Here is a 17,948-nt window from a genome sequence, read left to right on the forward strand (position 1 = left end):
TGATCTACTTATGAAAAGTCGACAAAACTGTGTGCCCTGGACACAAGACAATGCAGGGTGTTGATGATAGCTTTTAATTTTAAGGGCGTAGAGAATGCTGAGGTAGCAACGACGTCTCTCCAAAGACCATTCGTTGCACTCTACGTACAAACTCTCCTCTGGTGAGGTTCGGAAAGCTCCAAGCGCTAACCGTAGCCCTTGATGATGTATAGGGTCAATTAATTTAAGGACAGACGGTCGAGCGGAACCATATACTACAGAACGGTACTCCATCTTGGACCTAATTACTGAAATGTATATTTTGTGCAGCATATCTCTGTCTGCTCCCCAGGTCTTGTGTGATATAACTTTCATCAAAGCCAACGATTTCATACATTTTGTCTTCAGTTCTTTGATGTGTGGCAAGAAAGTGAGTTTTTTGTCAAAGACCATTCCCAGGAATTTGTGTTCGTCCTGGACTGCAAGGTCCCGACCATTGATGGACAGTGTTGGGCTTGTCTTTTTCTGGGGAGAATTTAAATTCATTTTGGTCAGCCCATCTGACAAGTCTGTTTATCGTTAGCTGGAGCTGCCTCTCACATGTATTCAAATTTGTCGAGGAGTAGGAGATTTGCACATCATCGACGTACAGCGAGTAAGACACAGAAGGATGAATTGCGGTAGCTATTGAATTCATTTTCACAATAAAAAGAGTCACACTGAGAACTGAACCCTGAGGTACTCCGTTTTCCTGAACAAATGGCCTTGACAGGGTGGAACCCAACTGTACCCTGAAGGTTCTCCCGTGAAGAAAATTGACGACACAACGTAAAAGTCAGCCTCTTATGCCTAAGGAATGCAAATCTCGTATGATACCATACCGCCATGCAGTATCATACGCTTTTTCTAGATCAAAAAATACCGAGACACACTGACTCCGCCTGACAAATGCCTCTCTGATTGCGGTTTCCAAGCGGACAAGATGGTCTGTAGTAGAACGCGCAGCTCGAAAACCGCATTGATTATTGTCTAGGCAGTTATTCACTTCGAGGTAATACACCAGCCTGTTATTAACCATTCTCTCAAAAGTTTTTCCAATACAACTAGTGAGAGCAATGGGCCTATAGCTTGTAGGGTTTAATGGGTCCTTTCCTGGTTTCAGGAGAGGAATTACTGTAGCGACCTTCCATGCTGACGACATTTGCCCACTACCCCAGACGTCATTGAAAAACTTGAGCAAACCTTCTTTGGATTTTTCGGACAAATGGACAAGCATGGAGTAGGTGATTCGATCTGGGCCCGGAGCACTAACATTTACTGATGATAGTGCCTGCAGGAGCTCACGGGCAGTGAAAGGCTGGTTATATGCACAGTTCTCATCTCCCGTTGTTGTGACAGTTCGCTGTTCTTCACGTCGCTTGACACTTAAGAATTTGTCTGTGTAATTTGAGGAATTTGATATATTGTGAAAGTGCTGACCCAATACATCAGCTTGTTCATTTAGGCTCTGGCATGGAATTCCATTTACCTACTACATTACTTACCTACATTTACTTTGGCCTGGCGCCGTGTCCACCTTGCCTTAGCACGTGCCTTTTTGAAAGTTAAGAGGTTCTGTGCTGTGGGATACCTACGAAAGACACCCCAAGCGCGATTTTGTTGCTTCCGTGTGTCCTCACAGTCCTTTGTCCACCACGGCTTTGGATGCCTTGGTAGACGGGAGGAGGTCTGCGGGATACTCTGAACAGCAGCTTCCAACATAACATTGGTAATAAAATTATTGGTGTCGTCGATCGACATTCCATTAAAAGATACTGGAGTGAACTCTGATTGTTCTTTGAATAAACTCCAGTTGGCTTCTCGGAGCTTCCAGCGAGGCTGACGTGTTGTTATCGTGCTTGTACTTGAAACATACGTCAACTTCACTGGGAAGTCATCACTGCCCATCGGATTTGTCATCGCTGCCCACGCAATGTCTGGGAACAGCGATGGGCTGCAAAAGGACAAGTCAATTGCGGAGAAAGATTGCGTGGCTGTATGGAGGTATGTTGGTGAACCTGTGTTAAGAAGACATATGGGTCGAGCAAGTAAGATCCTCTCTAACATTTTCCCCCGACTATCGACTTTAGAGCTCCCCCACAGATAGTTGTGTCCATTAAAGTCTCCCAAGACAATGAAAGGAGGTGAGAGTTGCTCTAATACTTTCTCAATGCCCGCTTGTACTATTCTTTCTGAAGGAGGGAGGTACACAGAACAGACAGTTACAAGTTTGTTTAGAGAGATTTGGACTGCAACAGCTTCTAGCTCACTTGCAACAGATATTTCTTTAGCCGGAAGTGACCGTGGTACGATCACAGCCACACCGCCAGCTGTTCGTGCGTTGTTCATGCGGTCTTTCCTAAACATGTCATAGTGCCTGAGGGGATTCATGTTTTGTGCACTCAGATAAGTTTCTTGTAGGCATGCACAAATAGTGTTATTCTTGTCTAGAATGTCCTTAATATCTTCTAAATTGGAATACAATCCTCGACAATTCCACTGCCAGATAACCTGGTCCATAGCAGGGAAAAGGACGGGCAAAAGAAATAGAAGCGCATAACACTGAACAGTACATCAGATGTGTGTGGACATTGACTGTCTTCTCATGTTTATATTGTGGTTAAGGGGGCGGTACTCTAGGTGCAGGTACCTTTTGCTGATCTTTGGGTTTTGTACCCCTGCCTATGCCCTTTTCCCTTTTCTCCATAGCCTGGGAAAAAGAAGGAAGACTCGACGACGACTTCTGCGACGAGCAGTCATCGTCGTCGACGTCCATACTATGGCTTGCATTTAGAGGCGAGCACTGAGTGCTGTCCTCCCAGATGGAGAGGTTGCCAGCACCCTCTACGGAAGCTGTTGCCACCTCGTTAGTACTACCAGCCACTTGGCTAGCAGCAGATACTGGAGGAGGGGACATTTCCATGTCCTTCTCCTTTTGTTGGGGAGCGTGGAGTGGAGGCCCAACGGTTTGAGTCTCCACGGACACTCTGAGGGGTGCCACTCCCCTGCGCACTACCTCAGAGAAAGAACCTTTTTTCTGGAACTCTAGTTGTGCCTTAGCTGCTTTGTATGAGATGTTCTGTTGCGTTCTAATTTTGAGGAGTTGTTTTTCGAATTGCCATCGAGGGCAGGACCTGGAATATACTGAGTGCCCACCCTGGCAGTTCACACATTTGAAGTCATTCTGACATGTTTCTGACATATGATCCTTTCCAGAGGATTACGGGCATGTCGACTGTCCCCGACAAGTCTGTGAGCTATGCCCAAAGCGCTGGCATTTGAAACAGCGCTTCGGGTCGGGAATGAAAAGTCTAACGTGACAGTCGAGATAGCCGGCTTTTATGGTCGATGGGAGTGTGTGACGCCTGAAGGAAACGATTACATGTGTTGTGGGAATCTCTTTGCCCTCTCTGCGCATGGTTATTCTTTTTGCAGAAACAACACCCTCTTCCTTCAAACCGTCCTCAATCTCAGACTCTGAACAGTCCAGCAGCTCGTCTTGGGAGATCACGCTCTTCACTGTGTTTAGTGTTCTGTGAGGCGTTACCGTCACAGGTATATCGCCAATCTGTTTCAGTGACTCTAAAGCTGTACTCTGTTGCTTGGTTTGCACCTCAATCTGGATATCCCCTGTACGAAGTTTCCTGGCCTGATACGACTTCCCTACTGCTTGTTCGGTAACTTTGGCTGTCACAAATGGTGATAACTTGCCTAAAGTACCAGTGTCATTGTCAGCATGAATTATCAAAAACTTTGGAAACCACGTTTCCGCAGGTGTTTCTAAAAAATCCACTACTCGTCCTTCGGTGCGGAACCGTTTTCGGTCCCGATCGTTTCTTTTGGAGTTATGTGATGCCATAAAAGAATACACAATGTTCTGTGCAAATGCCCTGTCGTCCACCACGGAACCCAACCACGGGATCGCGCTCCACGCGATAACAGGTACGTTCGCACTATACCCAAGTGCAGCTTCGCAAGAGGTGAAAGAACTCCACACGGTTGACCCTTGCCGCCAAGAAAGGTGAAATAAGAAAGGAGAAGAGAGGAGAGTGCAGAAAGAAAAAGTAGTGAAAAGTAGATGGCGACTAGCTGAATAGTCCTGGCCGGGCCTTCCAGGACCACCCGACTATGGGAAGCAGGGGCCAAAGCAGTGTGTTGTTTTCCCGGAGGGGCCCCGAAGGGTCCAAACCAACCTCCGAGTCCACTCAACTGCCAGGATCCCTGTTTCCCCAGACACGGGAAAGCCACGCACAGCTATACGTGGGGGTCTCCCTCCTGCGGCGACCCACCCGTGAGTGCAGGAGGGGGCTACTGCGGCTGCTGCCGGGCGATGGGGGCGCCAAGTTCCCGACGCCGGGGGGAATCAACATGATCACAATCAAATTACAAGTTGTATTATAAAAAGTCTAATATTCCTATACCTGAGAACCATCATTGGAATAGTGTGAACATCTGTCATAACATTTCGAGCGCAATAAAGAATCTAAGTTTCATATCCCAACATTACACAACTTTTAATTAATCAATTTCTTATTAATTGAACAGCATAGAGGCAAGGAAATAACGAGAAACAACGCAATCAAAAATTAATAGTGAGCCAAACATGCGCACCATCGAACACATAGACAAATAATAGCTAATCAATCTATCAAAACGAGAAATATTACAAATTTAACATTATAGCAGAGACTTAACGCTGAAAAACAGAGGAACACTTTCAGCGGCGGCACGCAAACAACAACAGAGGAAAATAATCTATCATTGGACAATCATAAAATCATATTCATGACTTAATCTAATCGAACATCATACAATTTTCGTTCTAACGAACGATACAAACCTTGATGGAGGTATCCAAGACATAGAAAATAGGCACTGTTTTCGTCTCGGTTTTCACTCTTTTTTCAAATCCAGGAGACTTTATGTCTCTATCTACAGGGTGTCCCACAAAACGTGTCATTGAATTATAATAAAAAAACTACGCCACCTAGAATCATGCGGTCTAGAGCATTTGTTCTTATTAGGTTTTTGCCACCTCCTAATGTGAATGTCATGTACTCCAAGTTTAATTATGTAAATATTTCCGAGCTCAACTCGGCAATTTGCCAAGTAAAGGTCACTTTTTTACCCAACCAACATGAAGAGCGTGCCGAATTCACTCAAATTCATGATAATTCACAGTGATATTCACGAGCTATCCCATCGGAAAAAATAGCCGAATAGCATGTTTTTCGGAGCACCGGACCATAGCGCGCGATGACATTTTGAGCGCAATCGCTCTCAGTGCGACGAAAGGAGGTTCCGAAGTCAGCCTACAGAGTGATAGTAGAAAAAGTAACAGTCCCTAAAATTGGGAGAGGGAAAGCATTATCCCAGCGAAAGTCGGACGTGATAAGCCGTGCCTGTTTTATCTCTTTCTGCGATGTCGGGGAGGGCTGGGTTTCGAACCTCATTTCGTCGGACTGACAAAGATTGCGCTGAAAAATTCATCGTGCGCTATTCTGTGCGACCTCCGTAGAGCATGATGTTCGGCTATTTTTTTCCCGATGGAATAGCTGCTGAATATCCCTGTCAGTTATCATTAATTTGACTAAGTTAGACACGCTCTTCACATTGGTGGGGTAAAAAAGTGACCCTTACTAGGCAAATTTCCGACTTATGCTCGCAAAAATTTACATAATTAAACTTTCGTTACACGACAATCACATGAGGAGGTGGCAAAAACCCAGTAAGAACAAATGCCATTGACCGCATGACTCTAGGTGGTGTAGTTTTTTTATTATAATTCCATGACACGTTTTCTGGGACATCCTGTATATGACCAAAACGAACCAACTCCCGTGCTCACTCACTCAAAGGGTTGGGAGCTGTATTCCTTCCTCCAGCAAACAGGGCGCTCTCGAGGTCAGATAGGATAGTAGAAAGGCGATATATTTTATTGTGCAGCGCAAATAGATGCCGATATTATTCGCGGGGATCACTGTCTTTTCGTATCCTTTCCTTGAAACGGAAGTCTTTCGTCAAAGTGTATGACAAGTCGGCTGAGCTTGTACGAATGCGATCGTCGCCGCTTCCTCTCCCACCGAGGGTTCCACCTGCACGTTATCGAAATGCAAACTTCATATTATGAAGAGAACGATTTGTAAGTTTTTCGTTGGCCGCCCTGGTCCTAGAACTCGTCGCAACGCCGCGCAGAGTTTGAAGAATTAATTGTGGGGGATACACGCATGTTTTCAAACAGAAACGATGAGAAGGAAGGGGACTGAATTCTTGTCATTAAATGCACTTCTACAGATGTTCTGCATCGGGGATACACGCATGTTTTCAAACAGAAACGATGAGAAGGAAGGGGACTGAATTCTTGTCATTAATTGTCATTGTGTGTCATTGTTTTTATTGAACATGTAGAGAAAGTCCAAATTATTAATTGGTAGCCACAATAATCAATCAAAAAAGGAGAACAAATTTAATTACATCAAGTTTTGTAATATCTTGCAGCAGAAAGTTCTTTATAGATGAACCACACAGAAAAATCAAATGTGAAACACAACTCAGAAATATGAGGCATTCCCAAATCAGAGATTATATTTACTTATCTCAATCGAGTCAACAATTGAAACAAATACGACACCATTAATACATCATGCATACATAACGTCCAACTCATAGAATATCAGTCGAACCTGAAACAAAACAATAACTAATTCAGACAAATCATTTCTAAGCAAGCGGCGTGAATACACCGTAGAATCTGTACAGAAACTTGTCATTGTCAATGAATAAACATCATCAACTTGTCGATTCAAGCGATAAAGTGTGATCCATATGTTCAGATCTGTACGCCGCTCATAGCCACAGTTACTTCGCGGCGCTAACACGCAATAAAAAAAAGATAAAGTGTGATAACACACGACGACCCCCAACACCAGCATTAAGTTAGGGAGGAATGGGCTCTAGTATGGCCTTGTACATATAATCATTGAAAGCGCACATTTTTTCTTACTCATCACATCTTTTTGTAAATCAATTTCCGTAATTCTCATGGCATGTGGATATTAATAATATTCTAAAACAATTTAATCAATAAAATGAGCATAGATATGCTTTTAATTAAGTGTAGACACGCACTCGAAAACAGAAGAGACAATTGTTCTACATTGAAAAGATGGACAGATTTTGTACTCGCTACCATAAGTCATGGGGAGATGTGCTAACGCACTGCTTCGAAAAGGAATAGCCGCGAAACGATTCCATTATCGCTGCATTTCAATACGTCCTAGACATGGTCGTATTCGGAGATATGGTACAAACTACAGAACTCAAGATGCAAGAATTTATATGACTAATCTACAATATAATAATAAAATATCTGCACATTGTTGAAATATTATTTTGCGCGTTGATATGTCTTCTGTTTATAACATTTATTCTGTGTATTTTCTTCTTTGCCACATGTTTACATGAGAAAAATAAAGTTAGGACCAGGAGGCGCGAGAAGCCCGCTCTTCGTGCACTTCCTGGTTATCACGAGATCGAGTACAGACGTGTCTCTGATTCTTCGACGAAAGGAACGATGCTGTGATATTACCGCTAGCTGCAACACCGAATGCGTACCTGCAACAAAGGTTATGGGCCCAGGCTGGAGTGGAGCAGCGGTCAGCATCCTTGAATGAACGTCCCTGCAGGTGTTCTTAATCGTTCAAAATGGCGGAAGGCTTCGAAAAGTTCGAAAGGTTAGAAGGAGCCAACTACCCCACTTGGCGGTTCAAGATCACAGTATACTTGAAAGCAAAGGGCTTTTGGGATGTCATCGAAGGTGATCAACCAAACAGGGAAGAAGAGTTGGCAGCCTGGGCAAAGAAGGATCGAGAGGCACTCAACGCAATAGTGCAGACCTTATCTACAAGCCAGGCATGCTACGTCATTAATCAAGTTACGGCGAAAGGCGCATGGTTGAAGCTCCAAGAAGCCAACCGAGGTCGTGTCCTGGAGCGAAAAATTACACTGAAGCGGGACCTGAATGGAATCAAGTGGACGAAGGACGAGAATGCAGTTCAGTATATGCAACGAGTTGAAGCTCTGGGCGAACAGCTTCGAGCCCTGGGTGAAGCCATCGAGGATGCAGAGATAGCATCAATAGCTATCCGAGGACTACCGAGGGGCTACCATGGCGTAGCGCGGGCCTTCGACGTGTGCGCTTTGGCAGATCTCACAACGGAAAAAGTGAGGTATGCATTAGCACAAGAGGAGAACCGTCAGAACGGTTACGGGGCCGAAGCCGCTCACAAAGCAAGGGTCACACCTGGAAGAGGAAGTGGCGGAAAGAACAGTCTCCAATGCTTCAGGTGTGGAATGCTGGGGCACATGGCTCGACGTCGTCCGGCAAACAATGCGGGTCGTGGATCCGGAGGCAAGGAATGGAATGACACCGGGTTTCGTCGAAATCAGCCCAGGGGAAGACACAATGCAAGGCTGGCATCAGTGGGGGATGCTCATGCTGACGCATCATCTCATGATGAACAAAAGGAAGGTTCGTCTACATCATACGCCTTTGGGGCGAAGGAGTCAAGTTGCAGGAGCGCAACATGGAACGGATGGTCACTGGACTCCGGAGCTAGTAGTCACATGACAGGCTCTCGCACTTTACTGAGCGAATTTCGTGACCAAAATGAAACTGCGGTTACGTTAGCGGATGGCAATACGATCCAGTCTCAAGGGGTTGGAAAGGTCACATTCGAGGTCACAGCCGAAGGAGTAACGAATATACTCAAAGCAAAAGATGTCCTCTACGTTCCAGGGATTGAAGACAACCTGCTTTCGGTATGGAAACTCACGGAAAATGGAATGCACGTAATGTTCAGCGGTGATCATTGCAAGGTCTACTCCGATCGAAAACTTGTGTTTGACGCTGTCAAGGAAGGAGGCATTTACAGGTTGTATGCCAAAGTTACTTCGCCCATTCATCAAGCTCGTACAGCGTGGCTGGATCCAACGATGTTATGGCACCGCCGCATGGGTCATCTGAATACGCAAGACCTGCTACGAATGTCTGATAGAGGAATGGTTCGAGGAATGCAGAAGTTAAGGGATGTAAATGAACAATGCCCTGAGTGCATCAAGGGAAAACATTCAAGAGATCCATTCAAGCCGTCGGTTGACAAACCAGAAAGTGAACTCCTTGAGTTATTGCACGTCGACGTATGCGGACCCTTCCCAGTCCAGTCTATTGGAGGAAGCCGTTTTTTTCTTGTAGTAGTCGATGACTACAGCCGTCGGGTAACAGTACGTTTCCTCAAGCACAAGAGCGAAGTGATTGAAAGCCTCACAGAGTATATACAGCAGGCCGAAGTTCAGAGTGGCAGACACGTAAGAAGAGTACGAACGGATAATGGAGGAGAGTTCACGAACCAGCACCTAGAGGATTTCTCCAAGAAAAAAGGCATAGTGCATGAGGTGACAGTCCCGTACTCACCAGCGCAAAATGGCGTGGCGGAACGGACGAATAGAACGCTAGTTGAAACCGCCAGGACTCTCTTGGAGAACGCTAATTTGCCCCTGGAATTCTGGGCAGAGGCAGTAAACACGGCAGCATACGTGCGCAACAGATGCAGTAAGCCTGTTCTGTCCGGAGGACTTCCAGAGGCAATGTACACAGGAAGGACACAGTCTGTCCGCTACTTTCGGGTTTTCGGGTGCATGACATGGGTTTGGATCCCCGACCGCTACAGATCCAAGTTAAGCGCTAAGAGCAAAGAAGCTATTTTCGTTGGATATTGCGAAAATATCAAGGGATACAGGCTCTACGACCCTGTACAGAAAAGGATCTTCATCAGCAGAGACGTACGATTTTTGGAGGACCAAAAGGGATCTATGTTGTTAGCACAGCCCAAGAACAAAGACAACTACGACGAAATGGTTTACGTCAACGTAAATAGTACTGCGAGAGATGATCAACAGCGGCTTCAACAGAGAGAAGGCAATGAAGCCAACGATAATGTCGAAAATGAACCGAGAGACGTCAATGATAATGAACAAAGCGCTTCAGTCGACCGTCAAGGGAGTGACTCCTCAGTTCAGGATAGATCTCCAGACGAAACAAGTGGGAGCGACGAGAACGACATACAACAAGTTTTGTTTCGGCGCACATCCACAAGGGTTAGCAGACCACCAGACCGGCTACAGGTGGATCCAACCAAAAAGAGCTATTGTGAGATCGCGGCAGTAAAAGAACAGCTCGAGGAACCGAAAACATATAGCGAAGCAATATCGTCGCCTCAACGGATTCAGTGGGAGGGAGCTATGGAAGAAGAGATGGCTTCCCACAAACAGACGAATACTTGGACTCTTACTCCCAGAACACCAAATATGAAAGTAGTAAAGTCCAAGTGGGTGTACAAAATCAAGCGGAATGCTGCTGGCGATATAGAGAAGTTCAAGGCTCGTGTCGTAGCCGTCGGCTGTTCACAAACACAAGGCATTGACTATTTCGAGACTTTCTCACCCGTCGTGAAGCTTACCAGTTTGCGCATACTTCTCGCAATTGCAAACGAGGAAAACATGGTGATGCGTCAGCTAGACGTGAAAACCGCTTACCTACATGGAGTATTAGAAGAAGTCGTCTACATGGAGCAACCACCAGGATTTTGCGAGAACGGTAATCAAGTATGTAGGCTGAATAAGGCTTTGTACGGGTTAAAGCAATCTGGACGGACATGGTACAAGACCCTGGATGCTATACTTCAAGAACAAGGGTACAAGCGTCTAGAAAGTGACAGGTGCGTTTTTATTCACACGAGAGGAGCCGAGACGGTTATCCTAGGGGTCTACGTTGACGACATGTTAATGGTAGCCACCAGTCGACTGGCAATGGAGAATGCCATCAAGGCTCTCAAGAAAAAAATTGAATTGAAGGACCTGGGAGAACCGAGGTACATTCTTGGATTGGAAGTAAATCGGGACGAGGAACAACGGAAGGTTACTATTAGTCAGAGGAAGTACACTCAAGAAATATTGCGACGCTTCAAAATGGACGATTGTAAGCCGATCAGTACACCTATGGAGCCGAGCCAGATCAAGGAAGATGATTCACAAGCAACTGCGGCAACTGGAGCTCCAGGTCAGCTACCTTACCAATGTCTGATCGGGAGCCTCATGTACTTAGTACAGGGCACAAGGCCCGACATCGCATTTGCCGTGAATTACTTGAGCCAGTATAACAAGAATTACACAGTACAGCACTGGAGGATGGCAAAACGAGTACTGCGTTACTTAAAAGGGACACAAAATGCAACAATAACATACACTGCGTGCGGAAAGCCAATCGTCGGATTCTCTGACGCAAGTTGGAATGAAACCAGTACAGGAAAGTCAAGGAGCGCATACGTTTTTTCAATGTCGCAAGGAGCAATAAGCTGGAAGTCTGTCAAGCAACCAACGGTAGCGCTCTCAACTAGCGAGGCAGAGTACGTCGCGCTAACAGAAGCCATGAAGGAAGGTACCTGGTTGCAGACTTTCTTGAAAGAACTTAATTTCCAGAAATACGGCGGTAAAGGAATGCTGCTGATGTGCGATAACCAGTCAGCAATCAAGATGATGGAAAATCCCGTACAGCATCAACGTTCAAAGCATATCGGTTTAAAATACCTCTATATCAGAGAACAAGTCGAAAACCGAAATTTCGTGATCCAGTACCTGCCGACGGGAGACATGATTGCAGATGGGCTCACCAAGGCGGTACGAAAACAGAAGAACTTGCTGTGTTCAAAGGGATGTGGTTTGATCTTTTAACTATTAACTGTCTGTCTGTGACTTTACGACATTCAACGCGAGTGGGAGTGTGTTGAAATATTATTTTGCGCGTTGATATGTCTTCTGTTTATAACATTTATTCTGTGTATTTTCTTCTTTGCCACATGTTTACATGAGAAAAATAAAGTTAGGACCAGGAGGCGCGAGAAGCCCGCTCTTCGTGCACTTCCTGGTTATCACGAGATCGAGTACAGACGTGTCTCTGATTCTTCGACGAAAGGAACGATGCTGTGATATTACCGCTAGCTGCAACACCGAATGCGTACCTGCAACACACATCAACGTCGGAAGGGCCACTGGGATTGACGGCGGAGTTTTTGAGATTTGCTAACGAAGAATTGAAATACACTAGACCAGATGTAATTGTAATCATTGCAATGGGCATTGCGTTCATCAAGAAAGCAGTCAGATCAAATTATCATATACAAGCGGTCTATATCGCACGGTTCATTACGGATTTGTTGAAATTACACATATCCGAGATGGAAAGTACATAAAATCTTATCACGTGATATGTTCCACTACCACGGCAACGCAATTATTTGATCCTACCAGTCAGTGATGTCGAATGAACAGAAGTTCAATATTGTTGTGCAAGGTCTGATGTATCATCACTCATTGAAACTCAATAAACATATCAATTGTGGTGGACCACCGGACGATTTTCATCTAATACTCTCTTGAACGCCATTCAAGAATCTTCATACAAAGAAAGGAAACATCAATTAGAGACTGTACAAGTTCATCGCGACAAAGTGCAAGTTGTTGAAGCAATACAAACACGGCGACAACATATCATCTGCGTTAATCAACGCTGGATTCAAGCGTGCAATAATCAGAATAAACTACTTGATGTCTTCGGAATTCATGAATCATGACAACAAACGAAAACTTCAGAGTTTGGAATAAAATTGTAAGTTATCGGAATAAACAAGCATATAATTGAAATAATAACTGTATTCTTTGTCATCATTGTAATGTATTCTACACATCGCAATGAAAACAGCTTACGATTAGATTGAAGATTGCTAAGGAGGCGAATATTCCACACTGTGTGTAAGAATTCTCATATGGAATGAAACCTGACCACCAAATAGGTACCCGACTACACTCTGTACAAGTTCAACATCCGAAGGATAGAATTGCCGGAGAAGGATCGGTCATTGAAATTTAGAGGCATGATACATCAGTCTATGATTACAAAAAAGGATCACTAATCTCTTGTGAAAACTTATCATATTTCATGAATTAAATTCCACAGTGCATGTATATTTCTCAATCAGTTGCACTAGCCCAGACGTAGTAAAAGAAGAAGAAAAGGCGTCTTCGACAAGCAACCCGATTGGAGTGTGGAATAAATAACTAAATATTTTCTTCAACACAGTTGTCCGTTTGTATGACTGGATAGGAAAAATGAGCCGTCCAAGATAGGGCAAAACGAGAAATAAGGCAAGATAACTGATTGCGTCGGGATAAGTCAAAGGGTTCGCGACACAGTGTCATCGACTTTTACAATGGCACTCGGGTTCAGTGCCTGCGAGATAATACGAAGCCTTCGAGAAAAGCGAATCTATTATCAAATGCCGCGATGCAAATGGAGGATTTTATAACCATGGTGTGCAGGCCAAGTCTACATTTCTAATCACGTAATCTTCCGAACACACGCCACACAAACGTATATGAAATAATTTCCAAGTGGGGGGGGGGGGGCAATCAGATTTTGGGAGAAACGGATCACACAACCGACATCAGAAATGATTAACCAGTATACAATGAAGATGAGCGTTATGCATAAACACAATGGAAGATGTGTTATATTAATTATAATAAGCAGATCAGCGCAGGTCACACATAAATGAAGATCCAATTCACAAATATACTCGAGATTTCCCGAAGCCATACAGAAAAACTATCACATTATTTTAGTGTCATAGCATCCGGGCACTACAAATGGAAATGCCATACTTTAATTTTATAAGTATTTAGCTCATAACGTTGTAAAACGCAAATTCCACACTGAAGATCATTTTCTTCTTTAAATTTTCTAAGTCAAAACTGGGTGCTATTTCTTGCATTTTTTTAAAGATATAGATTAAAAAGTTGTGCATATACTCACACGTACTATACAAGATGTTTGATTGTGCCTTAAATGATAAAATTTATCGATTCACATTCAGGAGAAATGGTGACTACCACACATCAGTAAGAGTTTAATGAAAATTTGAACAGGTGTTGCGATTTATGATCAGCGTTGTAGAATGTGTAATTCCACAATAAGCAAGCTTTAGCTCACTCACCTTGACGAGCACTCTTTCACGATAACAGAGAATTTAATCGAATGGATTGATATTTTCTATATACACTATAAGTGATAAGTGATAAGTGAGTTTATTTATATATCTATTTATATCTATACCACAATGCGAACCTTTATGTCGCGGATATTAAAAGTTACGAATATTTTCCGAACGAAATTTACTTAAAACTCGAAGAAAGGGTCACCCGCGTCCTCGAAGACGTTTCGGTAACACGCCGGGCCGCGTTCGTCGACGCGGGTGACCCTTTCTTCGAGTTTTAAGTAAATTTCAAACATCGCGGGGCGCGTGTGCGGTGGGTTGTCCGCGCGCTTATCGGCGGGGGAGGGTTGCGCGTGCGCTTATCGTAGCGTATTTTTCAGCCTGGGCTGACTTCTTTCGCCAGTTTCCCACCTGGGCCGACTTCCATGACAATTTGTTTCCGCTACAACAGGTGTGTGGTGGGCGGTTTACATGCAAAGGATAGCCATACACAAAAGTACAAGTGAAAATATATTTATTAAAGTCATTAGTGTCAGAAATTATGTTATAACTCTGTGTGAAGGAGGAAAACCCAGCCAAAAACCTAATGCAGAAGGAACACAATACACGTAACAAAGAATATACTTATTACAGGCATGATGCAATAGCATTGAATAGGTATCACAGATCAAACACAATATTTTTTTATTAACTGTAATCATACACACAAGTTTTGAATGAATCAGAATTAAAATGCAGTAGCACATTTAATCAAAGAAGATGTTCTTAATCAATACTATTACAAACAAAATTACAAGTTGTATCAAGCGCGTATTTTTCCCGGCGCGGCGCGTGTGCGGAGGGTTGTCCGCGAGCTTATCGGCGGGAGAGGGCTGCGCGTGCGCTTATCGAAGCCTATTTTTCATCCTGGGCTGACTTCCTTCGCCAGTTTCCCACCTGGGCCGACTTCCATCACAATTATTTTCCGCTACAACAGCTGTGTGGTGAGCGGTTTACATGCAAACTATAGCCATACACAAACGTACAAGTGAAAATATATTTATTAAAGTCATTAGTGTCAGGAATTATGTATGACTCTGCGTGAACGGGAAAACATTGAAGGGGTAGCACATTTAATCAAAGAAGAAATTCTTAATCAATACGGTTACAATGAAAACTACACATTTTATTATAAAAAGTCTTATGAGAAGAAAAATTATTATGTGACGGGAGAACCATCGTTGCATCACAGGAGTCTGAATTACAGCTTTAATTACAAGTTCTGATAGATGTAAGTAATTTTGAGAACAATATGGAAGCTAAGTTTAATATTCCAATATGACACAAATTTAACTAATCAGTTCCTTATGAAGTGAATAGCGCAGACATAAGGAAATAATTCGAATCAACACATAGCAATAATATAGAACCTAACCGACATATCGTCCAACATGTAGCGAAATAATAGCTACACAATACCATATCAAAACGAGAAACGGTCACCACATTTAATCAAAGAAGATATTCTTAATCAATATGATTACAAACAAAATTGCAAGTTGTATCATAAAAAGTCTAATGTTCCTATACCTGAGAACCATCAGTGCAATACCGGGGAGTTCTGATACTTGTATGTAATTAACTGTGAACAGCAGAGACCCTGGAAGACCATGGGACACGAACACAAGGGGAAATAAAATCCATACCACTACAAGGAAGTTATTCTTAATCAAAACAACAGAGGATAATAATCTATCATTTTAACTATCATAAAATCATCCTCATGACATAATCTAATCTAACACTATACAATTTTCATTCTAAGAGACGCTACAAACATTACTTTGTTTTATGAATTCAACACAGAAAATAGACATGTTAAAAATGAACTTCACCACATAGCACGCTCCTAGCCAACAACCAGCTCTGATGATATATGCCATGATTTATTGAAGACTGGTGCCGATAGATGTATGGAAGGCCACAGATCACGAACGACACGAACACAAGAGGAAATAAAATCTATACCACTACAAAGAAGATATTCCTAATCAATATGATCACAATCAAATTACAAGTCGTATTATAAAAATGTAAATTGGGATCAGGATTCGCGGGGAAAAATACGCGCAGGATACGACTTGTAATTTTGTTTGTAATCGTATTGATTAAGAACATCTTCTTTGATTAAATGTGCTGCTGCATTTTAATTCTGATTCATTGAAAACTTGTGTGTATGATTACAGTTAATAAAAAATATTGTGTTTGATCTGTGATACCTATTCAATGCTATTGCATCATGCCTGCAATAAGAATATTCTTTGTTACGTGTATTGCGTTTCTTCTGCATTAGGTTTTTTGGCTGGTTTTTCTCCTTCACACAGAGTCATAACATAATTTCAGAGTCATAAACACTAATGACTTTAATAAATATATTTTCACTTGTACTTTTGTGTACGGCTATCCTTTGCATGTAAACAGCCTACTGCACACCTGTTGTAGCTGAAAAAAAAAACTATTGAAGTCGGCACAGATGGAAAAATGACGAAAGAAGTCGACCCAGGCTGAAAAATGTGAGCGGGTAAGCGCGCACGCAGCCCTCCAGCCACGCGCCACCCACCGGTAAGCGCCTCCACCCGAGCGCCGCCCGCCGGGTGCGGGAAAAAATACGCGAACCAAGTCGGCCAAGGCTCAAGAAGTCGGCCCAGGCTGAAAAATGTGAGAGGGTAAGCGCGCACACAGCCCTCCCCCAGCCGATAAGCACGAGGACAACCCTCCGCACACGCGCCGCGCGGGGATAAATACGCGCAGGGCTCAGGTAAGAGGTCAGGGGTCCATGTTGCTGAGTGGACACCCCTACCATACCACAGGACAAATTACTACTCATTTTTTGCAACACACCCTGAGCTTCCGGTTCTTTGATACACTACTGCTTTGAACCGACATCGAAGAGTTGCTAAAAATCTCTTTTCTACAAATGTTTGTTGGTAATGTGATGAATGTTTCTTTGACTCCCTTTAGTGAAGTAGCATTAGGTATTAAATTCAAGTTCAATGACCGTTGATTTAGGTTCAAATGTTAAAGGGTGTTGATGAAACAGGGCCTAAGTCGTTTATTCCTTGCTTCAAAAGTTTCACGGTACATGCGAAAATACTCTTTAAATTGATCTTCGTTGTACTTAGAGACAACTTGGTGTATGTGAGCTTCAATGTCGCGTATTCTCGGCACGGATGTTTACCCTGAAGATGGCTCACTGTTCCATGTACGAATAAAAGACCACTGGTGCACAAGAGCTCGTGGTTTGGGTGCCTTGTCAAAAATCTTACCATCGCCGAACGCTCTTTTTAATCCAATTAACAAAACTTTCCAGCGCTTGCTTCCCTGCTTCTCCACCGCCGCACAAAAGTAATCAAAATCGTCGTCGTTCTGCAGGGTGTGAACAATTTGGGATAGTGAAAGTGCGATGAAAAAACGAGTACATGTTCACCGACCGATAAAAAGCAGGCGGGCGCCTTTCCGCGGTTTTTCGAGCGCAAATTTCTGCGAGCGGAAGTGGCTAGAAGAGAGTTCAATGTTTCATGGGAACGTTAAGCAGTGACGCCTGCCGGGGTCTGATGGAGTCACTCCACTCGGAGCGCGGGTGTCCCGACTCAACGCGGCCATTGATCGAATCGTCGGAACCTTCTCCCTGCCATCGGGTGAACAGGGCGAAGTTCAAGACAGGGTACGGATACTGTTACTTTTTTGAGAAACTTATTGTGCGTACGCCGTTTTCAACGACGTTTGAACGATTCAAATACGATCCACAAAATGCTGAATACGCTGCTCCGATTCAAAACTCCAAGA

Source organism: Ornithodoros turicata, chromosome 1 (genome assembly GCF_037126465.1).
Source record: "Ornithodoros turicata isolate Travis chromosome 1, ASM3712646v1, whole genome shotgun sequence".
Lineage (NCBI taxonomy): Eukaryota > Metazoa > Arthropoda > Arachnida > Ixodida > Argasidae > Ornithodoros > Ornithodoros turicata.